This window comes from Pelophylax lessonae, assembly GCF_965119305.1.
Source record: "Pelophylax lessonae genome assembly, chromosome: 3".
NCBI classification, from domain to species: domain Eukaryota; kingdom Metazoa; phylum Chordata; class Amphibia; order Anura; family Ranidae; genus Pelophylax; species Pelophylax lessonae.
In genome coordinates, this window is record NC_138770.1 from 285,270,672 (window position 1) to 285,294,800 (window position 24,129).

The 24,129-nt window shown below is 42.6% G+C and overlaps 1 protein-coding gene across 1 annotated transcript in view; it reads right to left on the reverse strand.

The window, feature by feature from the left end:
- Positions 1 to 13,660, reverse strand: part of PIGZ (phosphatidylinositol glycan anchor biosynthesis class Z) — a 42,471-nt gene extending 28,811 nt beyond the window's left edge. The window contains exon 1 of the mRNA XM_082252430.1: positions 13,128 to 13,660. The gene's annotated coding sequence lies outside the window, so the exon portion shown is untranslated. The remainder of the gene's footprint in view (positions 1 to 13,127) is intronic.
- Positions 13,661 to 24,129: the final 10,469 nt, after the last annotated feature.

Here is a 24,129-nt window from a genome sequence, read left to right on the forward strand (position 1 = left end):
TAGGGGTATTGAACTTGGATGGGGATAGGGGTATTATGGGATGCCCACTTGACAGGAATAAAGTCTCTTCAGGAACACTTTAATATATACACTTCCTATATACACTCCTCTTCCTCCAGCATATCACTTGCTTGCAGAACAACTCAGACCCAGCTGGAACACTGTTTCCGGGATCTGGAAAGGCACTCAAAAGCCCTTTATTCAGGGGCCGCAGGCCCCTTTGGTGCTTAGAAAAAGTCCAGTGTCCAGCTACATTACTGTGGCTACTGATGCCAGCACCACCATTTCAAGCAATGCCACCTCACCTTTCACTAGCCTTCCTGGCTACTTCCCACAGTTCTCCAAGACTGACTCTACAGTTATCCCAGACTGTACTCCTCAGTTCTCTCAGGCTGTCTCATTCACCAGCCACCTGGCTGTCTTCTCCCTGGAGATCTCCCGTGCCTCTGGACAATACTCCTCTGTGTGTCTTGAGAGGATCCCTCTAACACCCGAACCCCAGGCCCGAGGTCACCCCCTTCCCCCCAGACTAGGGGGCTACACTCGAGGGGCTCCCACAGCCTCCTCAGCACTCCACCTCCAGCTTGCACCTGAACTCCACACTGCCCCTTGCTGGCCTGACTCTGAGTATTTAAGAGGGGCCAGCCCATTTTGCTGGGGCCCTCCTCATTACTCCAGGCAGCTCCTCCTAACCTCCCTCCCAGTCTTCTGGAAACCTCTCCAAGGTTCCAGTAAATAGGGGGAAGTACCAGAGTTGCTGCCTGATGAGTCATCCAGCCTCCCTGAGCCACTCACCCTCACCCAGATAAACTCAGACTTGGCTGCCAGCCAAGCCTAACAATATACCTACTCTATCAAAAACCAATGTACAGTCTATTCTAGCACACTATAGGATGCTACACTGACTTTAAAAGGTACCTGCTCCCACTTCTACCTGAATCGCCGAGGCAATCTGAGTGGAAGGTTACCCCCTACGCCCACGGTCTCCTTGGACACATCACAGGTCAATTCACAAAGCAAAGCGTGGCTTGAGCATAAGCAGTAGGAAGCTGGATGTGAAGCCGCAAGGCTTCACAGCCGGTTTCCCTTAATTATGATGCGAGCACCTGGACCCCAAGCCCATTGAAGAATTGGCTTGGGTGAGGACAGCACTGGATCCCTGGAAAGGAAAGTGTCCTCATATTTAAAGTCAGCAGCTACAGTATTTTTAGCTGCTGACTTAAACATTTTTTAGGGGGAGACTGTAGCTCCTTTTTAATCCTCTGCCCCCCAGATACCCACGCAGCTATGCTTTTCTAGCTTTGTGGGGTTTAATACGAGCAACTGGACCGGTCGCAGGCACTTGTCAAAAGTGCCAACTATTTCCACCCTTTCCACCTAGGGTGACCACATTTCCTAACTGCCATTCAGGGACACTTACTTTCCCAAGTGCATTTCGTCAAACTTACACGTGAGACTGGCAAAAACAAGTCCAACTTTCTAAGTTTCTAAGCAATAAATATTTGCTGCCCTGAACACAAAGGAAAGAATAGGCAGACATCCATTAAAAAGTTAAACTTACATTTTGTCCTCTTAAATGCTGATAATAACGGCCGTTGGATTACAGACAGTCAGTTACAGCAGGCTGAGGCGCCGCACAGTAGAGATCCCGGCTCCGGCTGACGTCACCGTCGTCACGTGACTCGGCCGTGCACTGCGTGCAGCAAGGCAGGGGAGGAGCCACACACACTGGACAGTACTATGCAATGCCGATCTGATTCGGCGATCGCATAGTATAAGGAAGTGACTATCTCTCACAGCACAGCAGCGGTCGGCGGACGGCGGCTCACGGGCTCAGATCATTCCGGGACACTGCATTGTCCCGGAATGAGGGTGACCGGGACCCGGGACAGACTCTCCAAACGTGGGACTGTCTAGGGCGATCCGGGACACGTGGTCACCCTATTTCCACCCCCCCCCCCCTGCTCCAGTCATTGAAGGTGTATAATCACTTCCATAAAAAATGAAAAATAAATGAAAAGAGGAGACATTCATCCTCCTGTCCTCCATTTATAGAGCACTAGTCATGGAAAATATTTCACTAAACTTAGGCTTTAACGTGCTATTAATACTAAAGGGTTGTTACACACAATCTGACTTATTTACCACTTGACAGCCTTACGGCATTTAAATAAATATAACCTGTCAGGCTTGGCTAAGTGTTCATATTTCTATCTTTAAAGAGATCTCCGCTCCTGAGGACGTCACATTTTTATGACGAAACATGTTGGGCATTAACTTCCAGTGACATAAATCTATTTCCTGTTGTAAGCAACGGTGCCCATCTTGGAGGAGGCATGACATGTGTACAAGGCTATTGATACTGTTTATTGAGTAAGTGCAACTTTTAAAAGTGTTTATGGATTAATAAGTGGTACTTTCACTATATGGAGCCCTCTTTTCTTTCCTAATTCATCCCACTTGTTGACAATATGGTCAAATCATATACCAGCAGTGTGAAAGTTGTGGAAACTATTTAAAGAGGAGGAGAGCTGAAAAGAAGTATGAGTGGATGTATAAAGAGCTGTTGTTGACTAGCTTGGTAAAACAATGGGTTAAAAAGATCTAGTGAGTGAAGTGAGCTAATTCTATCTTTATGATTTTTCCTCTGCTTGGTGTGAGAGATCCTTGAGACTGTGTGTTACTGCCATCCCTCTTGTGCTAGAGTCAGTCTTGTCCAAACAGGACATTATATCTGGTGTCCTGAAAAGCTCAGTCCACTATTTGCTGCAAGGACTCTTGCTCCTGCTAAATATCTTGCAGTAGACTCAGTTTTACCTAAAGGGAATTCACAACTAATGTGTTCCTGAGAAGCTTGGTCCAACGTTTGCTGCAAGCAAGGACCCGTGCGCACCTTTCTTAGAGAAAGCTTAGTGCCCTCAAGTTTACTACTAAAAGTTACTAGAGTATCCCACAGTTACTCTGAACTTATCAGAGTTCAAGTTCTGCAATAAAGCATCAGAAAAGCCAAGACCAGGGTTTCTCAACTAGGGTTCCTTCAGAGGTTGCTAGGGGTTCCTTGAGCAATGAGCAATTTCTGCCTCTCAGAAGTTCACACTGACACTATTAATCCTTTTGGCTATCTGTAAGGGGTCAATTCTTCCCAATGACCGCAAGGGTAAGGAGCATTCTTCCCACTGACCTTCACACTATGTATCATGAGTTGCATATATAGTAATTTTTATCAGGCCTTCACAGAGACCAGAAAGTTATTTCAAGGGTTCCTCTTTGTTGAAAAGTTTTAGAAAGGCTGCCCTAGACTCTTCATTGAGCCAAAGGAGCGATAGTGTCTGTGTGATTGCAACTGGGAAAAGAACCCTGGGCATCTATTCAGCGGCCCCTGCAGGGGTGAGTGCTACATAAACAGAGTCACTATTTCAATATATAATGAAAGGAGGTATGACACCATCCACAATATATAGATTATTAGGAACCTGTAGGAGCCTTTACCTTAAAGAGGATAATGGTTTTAATGAGAGAGATAAGTGCATCAGTACTTTGACTGATGTGCATTTCTTTCTTGGAAGGCACCCATGATGTGTATTACTGGCAACGGTGTACATTAATAACTTTAGAGTTGAATATGTATTGTCAGTAAATGGGATGTAGAGGGAGTTTTGTTTTTTGTTTTATTTTAAGTATGCTAAGTGGTGTGCTTGACTGAATAATGGAAGATTAGATTTACAATGCATCAGAACCTTCTGACAGAATAGCACACTCAGATTTTCCTTCATTCTGTCCATTTGGAAAATAAGAAATATTTCAATTATAAATTGGGCTTGAAAAATAGGTATATTCTAAACCATAAGTCAAGTATTTACACTTTACTTTAGGCTTGGTTATACATATAGCTTTATGGGTGTTTGATTTAACCCTCCCTATTTAGTGCTTTAATAGATAACCCACTTGGACTTTTCTATTTGTGAGCCTGGAATTGAAATGGATTCACTTGAGATATACAGGTGTAAGATGATGATTATGGCTTACAGCTAGTGAAAACCCAAAATTCAGTATCTCAGAAAATTAAAATACTACATAAGACCAATAAAAAAAGGATTTTTAATACAGAAATGCTGGCTTACTGAAAATGATGTCCATGTACAGTATAGTATGCACTTAATACTTGGTTGTGGCTCCTTTTGCATAAAATATTGCATTATTGCGGCATGGCATTAACCGCTTGCCGACCGCTGCATGATTATTTACTGCAGCGGTCAGCCCCTCACAGGCAAAGCGAGGTAGGGCTACGTCGCTAGCCTGTGAGGCTCTAGGGAACGAGCGCGCGATCACAAACCCCCCGCGCCCGGCGGACCCGATGTCACCGGAAGAAAGGCAGGCGGCTAATGTAAAATAAAGCCGCCTGTCATTCTTCCCTGTGTAAGAATGGAGATCACACGGTTCTACTATGTAGGACCGTTGATCTCTGTTCTTACACTAGTAGCCACAGCCAATCACAGTTAGAAACACGCCCCTAGGGACACACTTAACCCCTCCCTCTCCAATAAAGTTAACTCCTTCACTGCCAGTGTCATTTTTACACTAACACTGCATGTGTATAGCACTGATTACTGTAGTAATGTCACTGGTAACCCCAAAAGTGTCAAAAATGTCAGTCAAGGGTCCGATCTGTCCGACGCAATGTCGCAGTCCCGCAAAAAAAATCGCAGATCGCCGCCATTACGCGTTAAAAAAAACAACAAAAATGACAAAAATCTTTCCCTTTGTTAGTAAATGCAATAACTTTTGCGCAAACCAATCAAAATACGCTTTTTGCGATTTTTTTTACCAAACATATGGTAAAAAAAAAAAAATTGGCCCAAAATGTTAAAAAATTTTGATTTTTACATTTTTTGGGGGAATTTCATATAAAAAATGTGAAAAATATTGTTATTTTTGCAAAATTTACGCTCTTTTTTTGTTTATAGCGCATGATCAAAAAATCGCACAGGTGATCAAATACCAGCAAAAGAAAGCTCTGTTTGTGGGAAAAAAAAGACGTCAAATTCGTTTAGGTACAGCATCGCATGACCGCGCAATTGTCCGTTAAAATCACGCAGTGCCAAATCGCAAAATAGGCCCTGGTCAGGAAGGGGGTAAAATCTTCCGGGGCTTAAGTGGTTAAGGCAAACTGTGGCACTGCGGAGGTGCTATGGAAGCCCAGATTTCCTTGATAGCGGCCTTCAGCTCATCTGCATTGTTTGGTGTGGTGTCTCTCATCTTCCTCTTGATAATACCCCACATATTCTCTATGGGGTTTAGGTCAGGCGAGTTTGCTGGCCATTTTAGCACAGTGATACCATTCATTTTAAACCAGGTATTGGTACTTTTGGCAGTGTGGGTAGGTGCCAAGTTCTACTGGTAAATGAAATGAGCATCACCAAAAAGCTGGTCAGCAGAGGGAAGCATGAAGTGCTCTAGAATTTCCTAGTGGAGGGCTGCACTGACTTTGAACTTAATAAAATACAGTGGGCCAACACTAGCAGATGGCATGGCTCTCCAAATCCTCACTGACTGTGTAAACTTCACACTGGACCTCATGTAAATGTAACTTGGATTCTGTGCCTCTTCACTCTTCCTCCAGACTCTGGGACCTTGATTTCCAAATGAAATGCAAAACTTTCCACAGTCCGTGATGATTTGGGGAGCCATGTCATCTGCTGGCGTTGGTCCACTGTGTTTTATTAAGTCCAAAGTCAGCGTAGCTCTCTACCAGGAAATTTTCATGCTTCCCTCTGCTGACCAGCTTTATAGAGATGCTGATTTCATTTTCCAGCAGGACTTGGCACCTGCCGACACTTCCAAAAGTACCAATACCTGGTTTAACAATCATGACATCACTGTGCTTCATTGATCACAAACTCGCCTGACCTAAAATGCATAGAGTATCTGTGGGGTATTGTCAAGTGGAAGATGAGAGACACCAGACCCAACAATGCAGATGAGCTGAAAGCCGCTATCAAAGCAATGCCACTCCTTTGTTCCCGCACTTTCTGTCCCACTACCCAGGGGCGCAAAAATCAATTGGCAGTGTTAGCAGTGATTTTTGCGCCCTCTGCTCAGCCTGCACTCCCGGCACCCCCAGGCAGCGTGCGGCTCCATCAAGGAACCGCACGCACAGAACACTGTCTTGTGTGTCGTGTGAGAGTGAGTGGAGCAGAGCTGTCAAATCGAAGCTCTGATGTCGGGGATGGGCAGGCTGATATGTGGAGCTCCTCCTTCCTTCCATCCACAGCCAGTCAGCAGGCAGTATACCACTCCACCCCACGCCGCTCTCCAGCCCGCCACATTTGACTGTGAGCAGGGCTGAATGGGGGCACCAGAAGGGAGATGCAAAAAGGTATGACTACAATTAGAACAAGCACTGTTACATGTAATGCTGGTCGACTGCAGTGTCTTCCAGATGTGTTCAGACAGCGTGCAGGTTACCGATCAGCCTCCTCTCCCTCTTGTCTCACTCCTTACTTTTTTTTTTTAATCTGCCTAACCTGACCAAGCTTCACAGACCCATTAACTATTTACTGTCTTCCACTAATCTTGAGCAGTTAACTATTTGTAAGACTGTTTTTATATTTTAAATTGGATGTGCTGCTGTTTTGTCACTTGGTTGTACTTTCAAAGGAGGATTACTGACTTGATCTTGCAGAGCTGGTTTAACCACTTCCCGTCCGCACTATAGCCTAAAGACGGCAACAGCACAGGCCTTAATTGCCGGGAGGGCATCCATGTATGTCCTCCTGTGCATGAGCTGCCTGCGTGCTCCCCGCTGATATCCGGCTGCTGTTTACATCATGTGATCAGCTGTCATTGGCTGACAGCTGATCACATGGTAAGGGGCTAGGATCGGCCCCTTACTCAAATCTGTGATCGCCGAGTCCATGAGACTCGGCTGATCACAGATCTGAATAAGGGGCCGATCCTGGCCCCTTACCATGTGATCAGCTGTCAGCCAATGACAGCTAATCACATGATATAAACAGCAGCCGGAGATCAGCTTTTTTTTTCTGCTCACACTGTCAGCGTGAGCAGAAAAAAAAGCAGACCGCCGCCTGCTGTCAGAGGGATATCGGCCCCGAAGAGGAGAGGATCATCTGTGCAACAGTGCTACCTACCAGTGCAGGTCAGTGCCACCTACCATTGCCCACCAGTGCCACCTATCGGTGCCCACCAGTGCCACCTGTCAATGCCAATCATCAGTGCTGCCTATCAATGTCACCTACCAGTGCCTATTATTGCCCATCAGTGCCACCTATCAGTGCCCATTTGTGCCACCTATTAGTGCCCATCAGTGCCACTACCAGTGCCCTCCATCGGTGCCACCCATCAGTCCCCATAAGTGCAGCCTATCAGTGCCTATCAGGGCCCATCAGTGATGCCTCATCAGTGCACATCTATGAAGTAGAAAAATTACCTGTTTGCAAAATGTTATAACAAACTATAAAAACAGTTTGTTTTTGTTTTTTCAAAATGTTCAGGTTTTTTTTGTTTGTTCAGCAAAAAATAAAAACCCCAGTAGTGATTAAATACCACCAAAAGAAAGCACTATTTGTTTGAAAAAAATGATAAAAATTTTCATTTGGGTACAGTGTTGCATGACCGCGCAATTTTCATTCAAAGTGCGACAGTGCTGAAAGCTGAGAATTGGCCTGGGCAGGAAGAGGGTTTAAGTGCCCAGTAGGCAAGTGGTTAAAAAGAGTGGAGTAGCCCTGCGATACTATACACTTTTACATTGGGTTCAGCCCATAAACTCAGTCCCTGGCCATCTCCTAAATCAATCATGTCTGCAATCTCTGACCATCTTCTGTATCATATCTACAGTCTCTGACCATCTCCTGTATCATATCTGAAATCTCTGACCATCTCCTGTATCGTGTCTGCAGTCTCTAACCATCTCCTGTATCCTATTTGCAGTCTCTGACCATCTCCTGTATCATATCTGCAGTCTCTGACAATCTGCTGTATCATATCTGCAATCTCTGACCATCTCCTGTATCAGATCTGCAGTCTCTGACCATCTCCTGTATCATATATGCAGTCTCTGACCATCTCCTGTATTGTGTCTGCAGTCTCTAACCATCTCCTGTATTATATCTGCAGTCTCTAACCATCTCCTGTATCATATCGGCAGTCTCTGACCATCTCCTATATGTGTCTGCAGTCTCTGATCATCTCCTGAATCATGTCTGCAGTCTCTGACCATCTCCTGTATCATGTCTTCAGTCTCTGACCATCTTCTGTATCATGTCTGCATCTCCTGATTCATGTCTGCAATCTCTAACCATCTCCTGTATCATATCTGCAGTCTCTAATCATCTCCTGTATCATATCTGCAGTCTCTGACCATCCCCTGTATCATATCTACAGTCTCTGACCATCTCCTGTAATGTGTCTGCAATCCCTGACCATCTCCTATAATGTGTCTGCAGTTTCTGACCATCTCCTGTATCGTGTCTGCAGTCTCTGGACATCTTCTGTATCATGTCTGCAATCTCTGACCATCTCCTTTATCATGTCTGTATCTCCTGCATCATGTCTACAATCTCTGACCATCTCCTGTACTATGTCTGCAGTTTCTGCCCATCTCCTGTATCATGTCTGCAGTCTTTGACCATCTCCTGTATCATGTCTGCAGTCTCTGACCATCTCCTGTAATAATGTGCCTGCAGTCTCTAACCATCTCCTGTAGTGTCTCTCTGGTGTGTGAGTGATGTGAGGTGTATATGTTTTATACAGGCTCCCTGTGAGTGACATTACACAGACACACCCACACACAGAAAAAAATATTCACACATATACTGACAAAACATACACACACAAAAAAAATTACATGTATACTGTGATTACATACAGAAGAAAAAAAAATAGGTAATAGCCCTGCCCTCTGTTTGTAGCATCCTCCTGAACCCTGCACCCTGCACACAGCATCCTCCCGAACCCTGCACCCTGCACACAGCATCCTCCTGAACCCTGCACATAGCATCCTCCTGAACCCTGCACGTAGCATCCTCCTGAACCCTGCACCTAGCCTCCTCCTGCACCCTGCACGTAGCACCAGCATACAGTAGGCACACTGACCACCAGCTTACAGGGGCACATTGGCCATCAATATGCAGGGCCATTGGTTACCAGTCCACAGAGGACATAACAAATCAAGTAAAACAACAACCATGCAACTAAAATAATCTCAAAAGAGAGAATCTTGATAGCTGGTTCCCTCATCTAACGCGGATCAATAAAAAGCAAAAAATGCAGCACTGCCCTACACTTCATCTATAAAATTGTACAAATGGACTTATAAGTGCAATGGTAAAACCTATAAATGAATATCCAGTGCAAATCAATCAATGTATTGCAAATAGTAGTGATGGTGTCACCCTCTCTGCAAAAATATTTTAAAAAAATTGCAGAGCTTCAATGTGCAAATAATGGTGAAACTCCCCCACATACAATAATAACAGAGATGCTAATCAACCAGTGTATTAGAACATTGTAGTGATGGTGTCACCCTCTCTAAAAAGGTAAGAAATATTGCAGAGCTGCAATGTGCAAATAGTGGTGAACTCCCCTCTATATAGAATCATAATAAAATGTACAACTGATGTGCATATTTTACATTTTACTATGATTATATATCTATATAGGGTGTTTCACCACTATTTGCACATTGCAGCTCTGCAGTATTTCTTACCTTTTGCAGAGAGGGTGACACCATCACCCCTGCCTGAATTGGATTTGAATTTTGCTGCCCCATCCCTTCCTCCAAGTTTTTCCTCCATCTTATCTTCTTAACATTTGGCAGTCATATCCCCAAAAATTCTAAAAAGTATCTTTTTTTTTTCTAAATCATGGACGAAATGTGAGAAATAAGGTATATACAGTGCATTGCGAAAGTATTCGCCCCCCTTGAACTTTTCGACCTTTTGCCACATTTCAGGCTTCAACATAAAGATATAAAACTGTAATTTTTTGTGAAGAATCAACAACAAGTGGGACACAATCATGAAGTGGACACTCATATAAGTCACAAGACTGCTATATACTGCTGATGAGAAAAGGTATTTAGCAGTTTATATTTAGTAAAATGATTGCATTTCCATGTTCTGTTTACTGTGAGAGCCCAGATATAGTGAATGCAGAGTCCTGGTTTAGTAACACTTTAAAGCTGAACTCCAATAAAATGAAAACTCTTCCCTTGGAGTGGGGCTGCACCCATACAGCAAGGATTAACTGTTTTATTTATGCCAAGGGGGTTCGGAAAAGCAGTTTTCTTACTTGATCCTCCACTCCTGCAGGCTCCTCCATGGAGCTAATCCGGTCCCTGCAGACTCTTCTCCCCTGCACTCCGGTGGTCTAGGGTTCTCTGACATAATCAAAACGGATGCAGAATCTATAGCCCTGCATCAGTTTTGCCAAGGCAAATGTGGGCTCATGGAGGAGCATCATCTGCCAGAAGAGCGGAGGATCAAGTACGTGAAGTGCTTTTACTATCCCCTAGGCATAAACAAGCAGGTAACCCTTTGTATAGTAGGCAGAGCTCTACTGCAAGGAAGGAGTTTTAGTGGCACTGGAATTGGCCTTTAACCACTTTAATACTGGGCACTTTCACCCCCTTCCCACCCAGGCCAATTTTCAGCTTTCAGCACTGTCGCACTTTGAATGACAATTGTGTGGTCATGCAACACTGTACCCATATGAAATTTTTCATATTTTTCCCCACAAATAATAAATACATCTTTTGGTGGTATTTGATCACCACTGGCTTGTTTATTTTTTTGCGCTACAAATAATAAAACATTTTTTTCTTTGTTTCTGTTATAAAATGTTGTAAATAAGTATGTTTTCTCCTTCACTGACAGGCACTGATGAGGCAGCACTGATGGGCACTGATAGGTGGCACTGATATGCAGCACTGATGGGCACTGATAGGCAGCTCTAATATGCAGCACTGATGGGTACTGATAGGCAGCACTAATATGCAGCACTGATGGGCACTGATAGGTGGCACTGATATGCAGCACTGATGGGCACTGATAGGCAGAACTAATATGCAGCACTAATGGGCACTGATAGGCGGCACTGATGGGCACTGAGACGGCACTGATGGGCCGCACTGATAGATAGCACTGGTAGGCAGCACAGATGAGGAGGCACTGACTTGCATTACTAATGGACACTGGTTGGCATTCTTTATGGGCACTGATTGGCATAAAATGTGGGTACAGCTGGACACTGATTGGCATCACATGTGAGTACAGGTGGGCATCACTGGTGGGGCACTGATGGGCATCACTAGCGGGCACTGATAATCAATGTCCTGTCAGGAGAGCCGCTGATCCTCTACCTGCACCTTGTCAGCGCAAATGGAGGAAAGCCGATAAACGGCACTTCCTGGTTACCATGTGATCAGCTGTGATTGGACACAGCGGATCACGTGGTAAAGAGCCTATGTCAAAGGCTCTTTACCTAGATCAGAGATGCGCACCACTGATCGCCTCACTGTGCCCCTCCCCAGGCATTTGATGCCCAGTCATGATAATAGAACCACCCTGCGGCTGTCATTCTGCATAGAGCAGGTGGGAAGTGGTTATATACACATTATTTCACGACATTTTGAAGGATTCCTGAGATGCAGGAGGCTATTTTTAGTGTAAGCATCCTTTCTTGGTCACTATCTTTCTTGTCCTCCAATAAAAGAAGACATAGGGGACATCATGTGATATGTTTCTGTATAAATATTCAGTTCACTCATATGGGGCTTGTACTATCTCTGGTATGTTCTTCCTAAATTTTTGATTCATTTTTTTTGGTTGTAAATATAATATTTATATTGTTTTCTGATACACACACACTAATATTGTGATAGAAAACATACTGGAAGAAATGAAGCAGAATAATAAAGTATATATATATATATATATTTACAATGAATGCATCCAGTTACACTAAATTTTAGAGAGGCAATTTGTAAAATATAAACATATAACAAGTAATTCTCGTTTGTCTGATTATTTGCATGGATCCATTCAGTTGGATCTGACTATATGATTTTCTATGGACCTGCTTTCTGGATGCCATGTCTGATGCACCAATTGAGACCTTTTTCTTCAATAGACTTTTCTTGGTGGATTTTTACAGGGTAGATCACAAGGCCTTTTCTCACCCACACCAACTATTTGAGATTGGAACAGCATGCAGAATGTGATAACACACAATTTGTATACACATACAAGGGCCAATTTAGACAGGAGACAATAAATCTACCAGCATGTCTTTGGAGTGTGGGAGGAAACCGGGAGTACCCAGAGGAATGCTACAAAACACAGAGAGGGGAATTTACCAAGACTGGAGTAGCTGTGCATGGCAACCAATCAGCTTTTCAAAGCATAACTGAACTGAACATGGTGAAGTTAGAAGCTGATTGGTTAATATGCATGTTAAGTTGCTCCAGATTCTGTCTGCTCCAGTTTCCGTAAATTCCCTCCCCCACCCCATGGAGAACATGCAAACTCTGTAAGCTGCTGTGCTACCCTAATCGAATTACACTAAATTATTACAGTATTTTCTCACTGGTTATTGTATTACCAAGCATCATTCTATATGGTTGTGCTTTCTACACAGATATGACACTAAAGATGTTCTATTTGTGTGTCTTATTTCCATCATAGTGATCCAAAAAAGAACTACAGCATTTCTTTTTTTTTTCATGATCAGCTGAAAATTTCCTGTTTTAGTAACAAAATGACTTCTCTTTCAGTGAACAATGAAAACACTCCATGTACTGTACAGAGCCAACACACAGGATGTCAGTAATCAATCCGATTATATCCTGGAGCCTGTGTACGTTCTTTTCAACCACTAGATGTCGCTGTTCAACCCATTCTCAATATGATGGCAGTTTTAACCTCATCTTTTCTGCAGGTTTGTTCAAACAATTGTATTTTCAATTATCAGTACTAAATGATCTACTACAAACACTCATTACTTGTCAGTAACCATAACATACAGTGTCTGTATACATATAATCAACAAACAGTGCATGATGATGATCAGCTTCTATTGCAAACACATTAAATGTGTAGGTTATTACCTACCTCTTGCAATATGTTAATACTCAGACTATGCTGGCACAGTATGCCAGCGGGTACTTCTGTCAAGTCGATGCCTTTTTCCATAGACAGGTTTTCAGTGTTGTGCTCATTGCAAATCACTGGTCCTTAGATTACTCCAGTATGTGAAAAAAAAAAAAAGCCAAGGTTGGGGGATGTCATACATATGCATGCAGAATATTTATGCTATGGAGAACATTTGTTTTGTGTGCCACTAAAGACCAACCAACCTAGATCCCCAGACAATCAGCTTCCACACAGGCTGAAATCTTCTTAACACCATCACTGTCTACATCAGCAGCAGAGACAATCCAACAAAGAGCTCAGCACACACATCGTCCATTAACCACTTCTGTACTGACACCTTGCCTGGACATTCCTGCACTGAGCCAGCCATGTATTGCTAGGAGTCATGCCATGCTGCCAGTCAGTCTCTGTAGTGGCCATTCTTTGTGAAGAGCATTGCTAGCGGTGACAGTGTCTTCTGAAATATGGAAGCAGTTAGCTGGAACAAAGAGAGAGAGGGGGAGAGAGAGATGCTACTCAGCTGCAGCATTCATAAAAAGCAAGATGAGCAATACTGAGAGTTTTTCTTTTCACCAATATTTTCTCAAAAATTTTCTTAGCAAAATGTAGATGTTTTTTTTTTTTCTGTGGCAAGATTTATTGGAGTCTATAGGGATTCGGTAATTAAGGATGCAATTAACTTTTTAATGTGAAAAAATGGTCTATTAAGCGCTAATACCAAAGTGAAAAAGCTGCCAGCACTAAATAACTGATAAACAAGTCATACAAATATAAAGGAAAAAATATGTTTATACACATTTCATTTTTATTAGCGCTGCACCTATTTTTTCCTTTAACTTTTTAATGGCTCCTGAGGGTTAGGACAGCTCTTTTTACCTATCATGAACTTCTTGTGCCAGGAAAGACCCCTTGTTATCTATAATGTTTACAATTTTTTTTTCACAGAAAAAAGGAAACATCTCAATTGAACGTAAACACGTAAAAATCATATATACAGAAAAAAAAGGGAGAAATAAAAAAAGTTGATTTTTTTTTTTTCATTTCAATAATTGCTATTGATTGAGTAAAAAATACAGAGGGAAACAAATATGTGTTATATAAATGTAACAAAATACACGTTTCCTCCCATGCAAATGTCAACTGAGCAGCTTCACCAAAATCTGTAATCAATCTGCTCATCACTAATACAGACTCACTAAGACACACTAGACTTACTGTTGGAGCTGTTACCCATGGCAATCAATCATGTTAAATCTTTCAAATAAGGGGGCACCCAGATACTGCCCCACCCATGTGACTGATATATTGGAGTCTATAGGGATTTGGTTTTTGGTGTTTTGTCTTTTTTTTTTTTCTTTTGTTTTGAAGGCTCAATTAACTTTTTAATGGCAAACAATTCTCCTGCGCTTGAGTGATGTATGATGGGGGAACAGAGGCTGTTTCAGGTGGACTTAAGTGGGTATGGCTTGTGGTCTTGCTGCCCCCTCAGGATCAAAGGGAATCCGAAACACACTGGAAGACAACAACAAAGAGAGGGGCGCACCGACCTAGTGCATTACCACTAAAAGCGTTTATTAAAATGATCAAAAGTATATATTATACTCACAAAACAAGTGTGGGTATCACACATATAAACATGATTCAACAAAAGATCTCCAAGGTAGCCAAAAGCCTCTGCGGTTCTGGAAGCACTTCTCGGCTCTGAGGAAGGGGGTTCACCCTCGAAACGCGTCAGCCTAGCCCTAGCAGACTCATGCGGTTCACTGCATGCTATCCAGCACCGCGGAGGCTTTTGGCTACCTTGGAGATCTTTTGTTGAATCATGTTGATATGTGTGATACCCACACTTGTTTTGTGAGTATAATATATACTTTTTATAATTTTAATAAACGCTTTTAGTGGTAATGCATTAGGTAGGTGCGCCCCTCTCTTTGTTGTTGTCTTCCAACTTTTTAATGGCTCCTGAGGGTTGCGACAGCTCTTTTCAGCTATCCTGAACTTATTCTTGTGCCAGGAAAGACCCCTTATTATCCATAATGTTTACATTTTTTTTTTTACAAAAAAAAAAAAAAAAGGAAAAATCCAAATTGACAGTACACACGTAACAATCAAATATACAGAAAAAAAGGGGAGAAATTAAAAAAGCAGATTGTTTTCCATTTCAAAAATCTTTATTCATTTCAAGTAAACAATAAAGAAGGAAACAAATATGTGTTAAATAAATGTAACTAAATACTTATTTCCTCCCAAGCAAATACCAATTAATGCAGTTTCACCAATGGAAAAATCTGTTATCAATCTGCTCATCACTAATACAGGCATACTAAAACATAACATGTTGCTACTGGAGCTGTTACCCATGGCAATCCATCATGTTAAATCTTTCAAACAACAAAGAGACACCCAGATACTGCCCCCACCCATGTGCATGAATAGGGGTTTATAGTATTCACAAAAAAAAGTAAAGATAAGAAAACCACAGTTTTTCACAAGTCCTTTCTTCATAAATTTTTGGCCAAAATGTATTCTGCTACATGTTTGATAAAAAAAAAATCCCAATAAGCGTATATTGATTGACTTGCATGAAAGTTATAGTGCTTACAAACTATGGTATAGATATTGGAATTTTTTGGGGAATTTATTTCAATCTGACACTAACTGACTCGGGGGAAGGGGACTGTCTAACTGCCACTGACATTACCAGTGACATTAATACAGTGATCAGTGCTAATAATATACACTGTCACTGTACTAATGACACTGGCTGGGAAGGGGTTAACATCTAGGGTGATCAAGGGGGCTCAAAGTGTGCCTAACAATGTGTAATGTATGTAAAGTGTGCTGCTTTTTACTAAAGCTCTCTCAGTTTCTCATCCCTACTTTGCATTTATTATTTTTCTGTACAGGAGCCCGCAAAACATTGATTGCGGGTGCAATGTCAGGCTCCTGCACACGCTCCCTCCAAGCTTTCACCTAGATAGATGGAGGAATGGATAATGAGTGTGCTAATTTGCGCGCTCATACAGTGCCTTAAAAAAGTATTTATGCCCCTTGAAATGTCTATATTTTGTCATGTTACAACCAAAAACGTAAATGTATTTTATTGGGATTTTATGTGATAAATCAACACAAAGTGGCACATAATTGTGAGATGGAAGGAAAATGATAAATTGTTTTCAAATTTTTTACAAATAAATATGTGAAAAGTGTGGTGTGCATTTGTATTCCTCCCCCTGAGTCAATACTTTGTAGAACCACCTTTCACTGCAAATACAGCTGCAAGTCTTTTTGGGGATGTCTCTACCAGCTTTGCCCATCTAGAGAGTGACATTTTTGCCCATTCTTCTTTACAAAATAGCTTAAGCTCTGTCAGATTGGATGTATAGTGTCTATGAACAGCAATTTTCAGGTCTTGCCACAGATTCTCAGTTGGATTTAGGTCTGGACTTTGACTTCTAACGGATGAATATGCTTTGATTTAAACTATTCCATTGTAGCTCTTACTGTATGTTTAGGGTCGTTGTCCTGCTGGAAGGTGAACCTCCACCCCAGTCTCAACTCAAGTCTTTTGCAGACTCTAACAGGTTTTCTTCTAAGATTGCACTATAGTGGGGGCTGGGGATGGAAGCTGACATTGTGAGGTTTTTTTAGCTGAATGCAAAGAATGTATTAGGGTAAAAAAATCTTTTACCTGTCCAAACACTTTAAAGCGGAGTTCCACCCTGGGAAAGCTTTTTTTAATAAAAATACCCCCGGGACAGTCAGGGCTAGTACATTCCACAATGGCTAGCCTCTGATCTGTCCTGGGTTGCACTTACCTTTTAGAAGAAATACTTACCTTGAAAAAGTATTGTCCAGCGCTGCCATCTCAGGTGTGGGCAGCTTGAAGCCAGCGCGATCCTCTTCTGTGTCCTCTTCCGTCTTCTTCGGTCCCACGATGCACTGCTCCGGCCCCGCCGTCACGTCTGGTGCTGCAGCGTCATCCCTGCACAGCTTCTGGGCATGCCCAGAAGCTGTTTAGCAAGGTATGATGGCGCCTGCACCGGAACTGACGTCGACGTCGGGGCCGGTGCAGGCGCATTGATTCCTGGGAGCGATGACGTTCAGCTCCCAGGAATCATTGCAAGCCAGGAAGTGACGAATCGCCATGGCCGCCGAGGGGAGGAAGAGGAAGTAAGGTAAGTATATTTTCTTCTAAACCAGGTAAAAAAAATTGCGATTATCCATTTGTTTTTCAGGTGACCCTGGGCATGAAGATGGAGGTAAGTTTAATTTTAGGGTGGAACTCCGCTTTAAGCTTTACCATTTTATTGAAATGGCCTAAAGTTAATATGGAGCATTTGTGTGTCTAATTTGTAATGTTGCTCCTGTTGGACTGTAGGGCATTCACTCAATCAATGCTTTTTTTACTATAAAGATACTATTTCAGGGTTAAATAATTAGATATCTGGCCCCAAATATAGGTAACTCTGCATAGGACGAAGTAAAATTTGGATAACTGCAGTGAAAAAGATGTTCTTGGCCCTGAAAAAGTTGCTTCTAGCATACAGTGCCTTGAAAAAGTGTTTATATCCCTTGAAATTTTCCACATTTTGTCATGTTACAACCAAAAAATGTAAATGTATTTATGGGATTTGAAGTAATAGATCAACACAAAGTGGCACATAATTGTGAAGTAAGAGGAAAATGATAAATGGTTTTCAAAATTTGTTACAAATAAATATGTGAAAAGTGTGGCATACATTTGTATTCAGCCCCCTGATTCAATACTTTGTAGAACCACCTTTTGCTGCAATTAAAGCTGCAAGTCTTTTTGGGTATGTCTCTACCAGCTTTTCACATCTAGAGAGTGAATTTTTGCTTGTTGTCCTGCTGTTAGGTAAACCTCTGTCCCAGTCTCAAGTCTTTTGTAGACTCTAACTAGTTTTCTTCTAAGATTGCCCTGCATTTGGTTCCATCCATCTTCCCATCAATTCCATTGTAGCTCTGGCTTTATGTTTAGGGTTGTTGTCCTGTTGGAAGGTGAACCTCCACCCCGGTCTCAAGATTGCTCTGTATTTGGCTCCATCCATCTTCCCATCAACTCTGGCCAGCTTACCTGTCCTTGCTGAAGAAAAGCATGCCCACAACATGATGCTGCCACCACCATGTTTCACAGAGGGGATGGTGTGCTCAGGGTGATGTGCAGTGTTCGTTTTCTGCCACACATAGCATTTTGCTTTTAGACCAAAAAGTTCAATTTTGGTCTCATCTGACCAGAGCACATGTTTGCTGTGACCCCCACATGGCTTCTCTGAAACTGCAAAGGGGACATCTTATTGCTTTCTTTCAACAAAGGCTTTCTTCTTGCCACTCTTCCATAAAGGCCAGATTTGTGGAGTGCATGACTAATAGTTTTGCTGTGGACAGATTTTCCTACCTGAGCTGTGGATCTCTGCAGCTCCTCCAGAGTCACCATGGGCCTCTTGGCTGCTTCTCCGATTAATGCTCTCCTTGCCCGGCCTGTCAGTTTAGGTGGATGCCCATGTCTTGGTAGGTTTGCAGTTGTGCCATACTCTTTCCATTTTCATATGATCGATTGAACAGTGCTCCGTGAGATGTTCAAAGCTTGGGATATTTTTTTATAACCTAAGCCCACTTTAAACTTCTCCACAACTTTATCCCTGGCCTGTCTGGTGTGTTTCTTGGTCTTCATGATGCTGTTTGTTCACTAAGGTTCTCTAACAAACCTCTGAGGGCTTTGCAGAACAGCTGTATTTATACTGAGAAAAAAATTACACACAGGTGGACTCTATTTATTAATTAGGTGACTTCTGGAGGCAATTGGTTCCACTATACTTTAGTTAGGGGTATCAGAGTAAAGGGGGCTGAATACAAATGCACACCACACGTTTTAAATATTTAGTTGTAAACAATTTGGAAAACCATTTATCACTTTCTTTCCACCTCACAATTATGTGCCACTTTTTGTTGGTCTATCACATAAAATCCCAATAAAATACATTTACGCTTTTGGTTGTAACATGACAAAATGTGGAAAATTTCAAGGGGTATAAATACTTTTTCAAGGCACTGTAGTCCTTTGAGAGCCACAAGCCATTTACTGTAGTGGCAGACAGGACTTGTAGTTTATTCATTCATATATTGGGGATAGAGGAACCCCAGCTCACTGTCACAGTGATTGCGGGGGGGGGGGGGGATAGGGTGAGGGAGAATGTGCTGGAACATGTTACGCCCTAAATTAGGGTATATTAGGCTTTTTCTCTCAGGTGTAGGAACTCATCTTCCCCAGCCAAGTCCCTGCCTGCAACCCCGTTGCTGTTGGGGGAGAGAGGCAAAGCATCGCCAAATAATGTGTGTGGTCAAGGTTCAGAACAGTATATTACACAAGATGCAAGCTTTACAAATGTGTAACACACAGAGTACAGGACTCAGGAGTGCATAGCAAACAGAGCAAAGGGCTCAGGATTGCACACTGTGCAGTGCTGAGGTGTGTGTATCAGAGGGTGCAGAACAAAATCCACAATACATTTAATGCAAAGCGTCCTTTGTGCTTTTGGTGGTGTTTTTAGTTGAAATCTGAAGTCCTCTGCCCCCTGTGATATGTTCCCTGTCTGTGAAAGGTCTTGCGGCACTATTAACCCTCTCAGAATTGGAAGATGAAAGCTGCAAGGAGGTTTGCATTGTGGGTAGCTGGCAAATGACTTAGAATTTTAATTAAAACAGAAGCACACTTTACAGTGAATGTAAGCATTGTGTGTTCCACAAATGAGAGTCCCACAGACACATATAAACCTCAGCACAATAATTTCTAAAGAAAAATAAACTCTTCCATTACACATACTGTAATTTCTGCACACAGAATAAAGACAGAGACTGAACACTATGGAGTTTATTTACTAAAGCTGGAGAGGGCAAATTCAGGCTCAAGTCTCCATAGACACCAATCAGCTTCTAATCTCAGCTTGTTCAATTAAGCTTTGGCAATAGAACCTGGAAGCTGATTGGTTTCTATGCAGAAGTGAGCCTGATACACACTCTCCGGCTTTAGTAAATAAATCCTTTTATCTAAACCTACCTTAAAGAAGAACTTCATTAAATAGTCAGACTACTTACAAACTGGAAACTAGTGAGACAATAAACAGTTTGGTGAGCAGTGTGTAATTACAATATAACATTTACAGTGCAGGGACCGCAGCGGCCATAAACATGTAGGATACAACAGTAAAGGGTATGTGCCACACAGCACAGAGTATGGGCAGTATGTAATGTACAATGTACAGTGGGTATGGAAAGTATTCAGACCCCCTTAAATTTTTCACTCTTTGTTATATTGCAGCCATTTGCTAAAATCATTTAAGTTCATTCTTCTTCCTAATGAATGTACACATAGCTCCCCATATTGACGGAAAAACACAGAATTGTTGACATTGTTGCAGATTTATTAAAAAAGAAAAACTGAAATATCACATGGTCCTAAGTATTCAGACCCTTTGCTGTGACACTCCTATATTTAACTCAGGTGCTTTCCATTTCTTCTGATCATCCTTGAGATGGTTCTACACCTTCATTTGAGTCCAGCTATGTTTGATTATACTGATTGGACTTAATTAGGAAAGCCACACACCTGTCTATATAAGACCTTCCAGATCACAATGCATGTCAGAGCAAATGAGAATCATGAGGTCAAAGGAACTGCCTGAAGAGCTCAGAGACAGAATTGTGGCAAGGCACAGATCTGGCCAAGGTTACAAAAAGATTTCTGCTGCACTTAAGGTTCCTAAGAGCACAGTGGCCTCCATAATCCTCAAATGGAAGACGTTTGGGACGACCAGAACCCTTCCTAGAGCTGGCCGTCCGGCCAAACTGAGCTATCGGGGGAGAAGAGCCTGGGTGAGAGAGGTAAAGAAGAACCCAAAGATCACTGTGGCTGAGCTCCAGAGATGCAGTCAGGAGATGGGAGAAAGTTGTAGAAAGTCAACCATCACTGCAGCCCTCCACCAGTCGGGGCTTTATGGCAGAGTGGCCCGACGGAAGCCTCTCCTCAGTGTAAGACACATGAAAGCCCGCATGGAGTTTGCTAAAAAACACCTGAAGGACTCCAAGATGGTGAGAAATAAGATTCTCTGGTCTGATGAGACCAAAAATAGAACTTTTTGGCCTTAATTCTAAGCGGTATGTGTGGATAAAACCAGGCACTGCTCATCACCTGTCCAATACAGTCCCAACAGTGAAGCATGGTGGGGGCAGCATCATGCTGTGGGGGTGTTTTTCAGCTGCAGGGACAGGACGACTGGTTGCAATCGAGGGAAAGATGAATGCGGCCAAGTACAGGGATATCCTGGACAAAAACCTTCTCCAGAGTGCTCTGGACCTCAGACTGGGCCGAAGGTTTACCTTCCAACAAGACAATGACCCTAAGCACACAGCTAAAATAACGAAGGAGTGGCTTCACAACAACTCCGTGACTGTTCTTGAATGGCCCAGCCAGAGCCCTGACCTAAACCCAATTGAGCATCTCTGGAGAGACCTAAAAATGGCTGTCCACCAACATTTACCATCCAACCTGACAGAACTGGAGAGGATCTGCAAGGAGGAATGGCAGAGGATCCCCAAATCCAGGTGTGAAAGACTTGTTGCATCTTTCCCAAAAAGACTCCTGGCTGTATTAGATCAAAAGGGGGCTTCTACTAAATACTGAGCAAAGGGTCTGAATACTTAGGACCATGTGATATTTCAGTTTTTCTTTTTTAATAAATCTGCAACAATGTCAACAATTCTGTGTTTTTCTGTCAGTATGGGGTGCTATGTGTGCATTAATGAGGAAGAAGAATGAACCTAAATGATTTTAGCAAATGGCTGCAATATAACAAAGAGTGAAAAATGTAAGGGGGTCTGAATACTTTCCGTACCCACTGTATGTACATAATCCTGACTACCACAATCATGTATGTTGTGGCATATGATGCACACTCCTGATTACGAACCCTGTATACTGTGCTATACATTATATAATCATAACTCCTGCTCCATTTATACTGGGCTGTATATTACATACTCATGACCACTTTAGTGCCAGTTGTGCTGAACATGCTGTGATGTGCATAGCATGCTCCTGACTGCTGCACTCCCAGAATACAGAGTGGTCAGGATTATGCAAAATGTAACCCTGTCTACAAAGTGCAAGAATATGTAAAGGTGGCCATAGGTGACACTTTTTTTTTTATTTTGATCAGCCAGCGAGCTGATTAAATAATAAAAAAAAAACAAATGGATTCCTCCATCCACACAAGCGAGTTGCATGGGCCAATCCTCTCCATTGTATTCTGACAACGGGACTCCTCTGCTGTTGGAATACACTGATCAGTCTGAAAACAGGCAATTGGTTGCAGCCACTGATTGAGAAAAGTTTTCCAACATTCCCATTCAACAGAGGTTGTTCTAAAGTTTCTCATCTATTGAACAAGGACGAGCACATATGGATTGAAGTTTAGCCAGTCCCTGTTGAACTTTGATCTATCTGTAGCCAGTTTTACATAGAGCCCATCATATTATAAAATCCTGACCATTGCACCATGCATGCAATGCCATACATGACATACTCACTACATGGTCACTGAACTCTGTATGCTTTACTGTCCCGCAGCAAATTTCCCTTGTTCTCTCCAAGCAAAAATCCCCTATCAAGTAACCCTCCTCCCAAAGAAGCCATCAATTGCTCACCAATGCACACATCTTTGCTTACCTCTACATCTCTTCATTTACAGCTCAACTCTGTACCCCCCATCCACAGCCCAGCACCCCACCTATAGCTGTCATCTCTGAAAACCCCACATCTTTCACCTCTGTACCCCAAGCTCTCTCACCTATGCAAAACCTATGCCCAAGCCCCCCCCCCCACACACACAGCTTTCACTTTGCACAACCTGCCAACCCCACAGCTTTCACCTCAGCACAACCCCCCTCCCCCATTCCAGCTCCCACAACTACACAAATCCTCCATCACCCCCTTTCCAACGCTTACATCAGCACAACACCCTAACCTTCCCACAGCTGTCTCTCTACACAACTGTCCCCACACTCCTCTTTCCATTTACAGTTCTCCCCTCTTCATAAATGCAATACAGAGGTGCAGCCAGCCCTGCTCTATTGGGTGGATGTGGGTATTTCCTATGAAACACAGTGCATGCTGCTTTGCTTGGGCAGCTCCCTGCCTACCACATATCAGACTCATGTAACACAGACCCCAGGAGTAGTTTCAGAGCACTTCACTCGGCTCTGTGTTACATTGGTCTGATAGGAGGCAGGCGGGGATAGTGGCATGGAGATGCTGATGCACCATACAAATGCAAATGCAAAAAATGCAGTGGCTGCGGCGTTAGGAGACAGCCAAAGATTGCTATGATTAAGCCCCAAAAAGGGCAAAACGTATCTAAAGAGTTCTCTACAGGTGGAGAACAGGAGCTGAAGCCATCTTTTACCCATCCCATTCACATTTATGCCACAGGGAGTCTGCCTGTGTGCAGAACCACAATTTTGTTGAAGGAACTGAGTTCTGCCATATTCTGACTGAAAAAAAGCCATGCAGGTGTAACATTTTCGAAAGGTGAACATAGCTTTTAAATACATATCAGACATAAAGAGTCTGATTTAAATAGTTATTTCATGTAAGGATATTTAAACATATTCACAATATTCTAAGCCAGGGTATGAACTATTTTTAATGTAAATGAGGGACGCTGCCCTTGGGTGCCAAAATTGTGTGCCTGTAGTCTTTAGTGATAAAAAGCCATCCTTGTCTCTACGTGTTGAAAAAAAACAGCAAGTTTTGTGAATACAATGAGGTCTGAGGACCTCCAAACTGGAGAGTGAAGTCAGTTTGCAACCCTCATTTCTGCAATAAATCTTTTGTATTTAACACTGTGCCCCAGGCCAGGACAACAGTTTTTTTAAAAGTCAT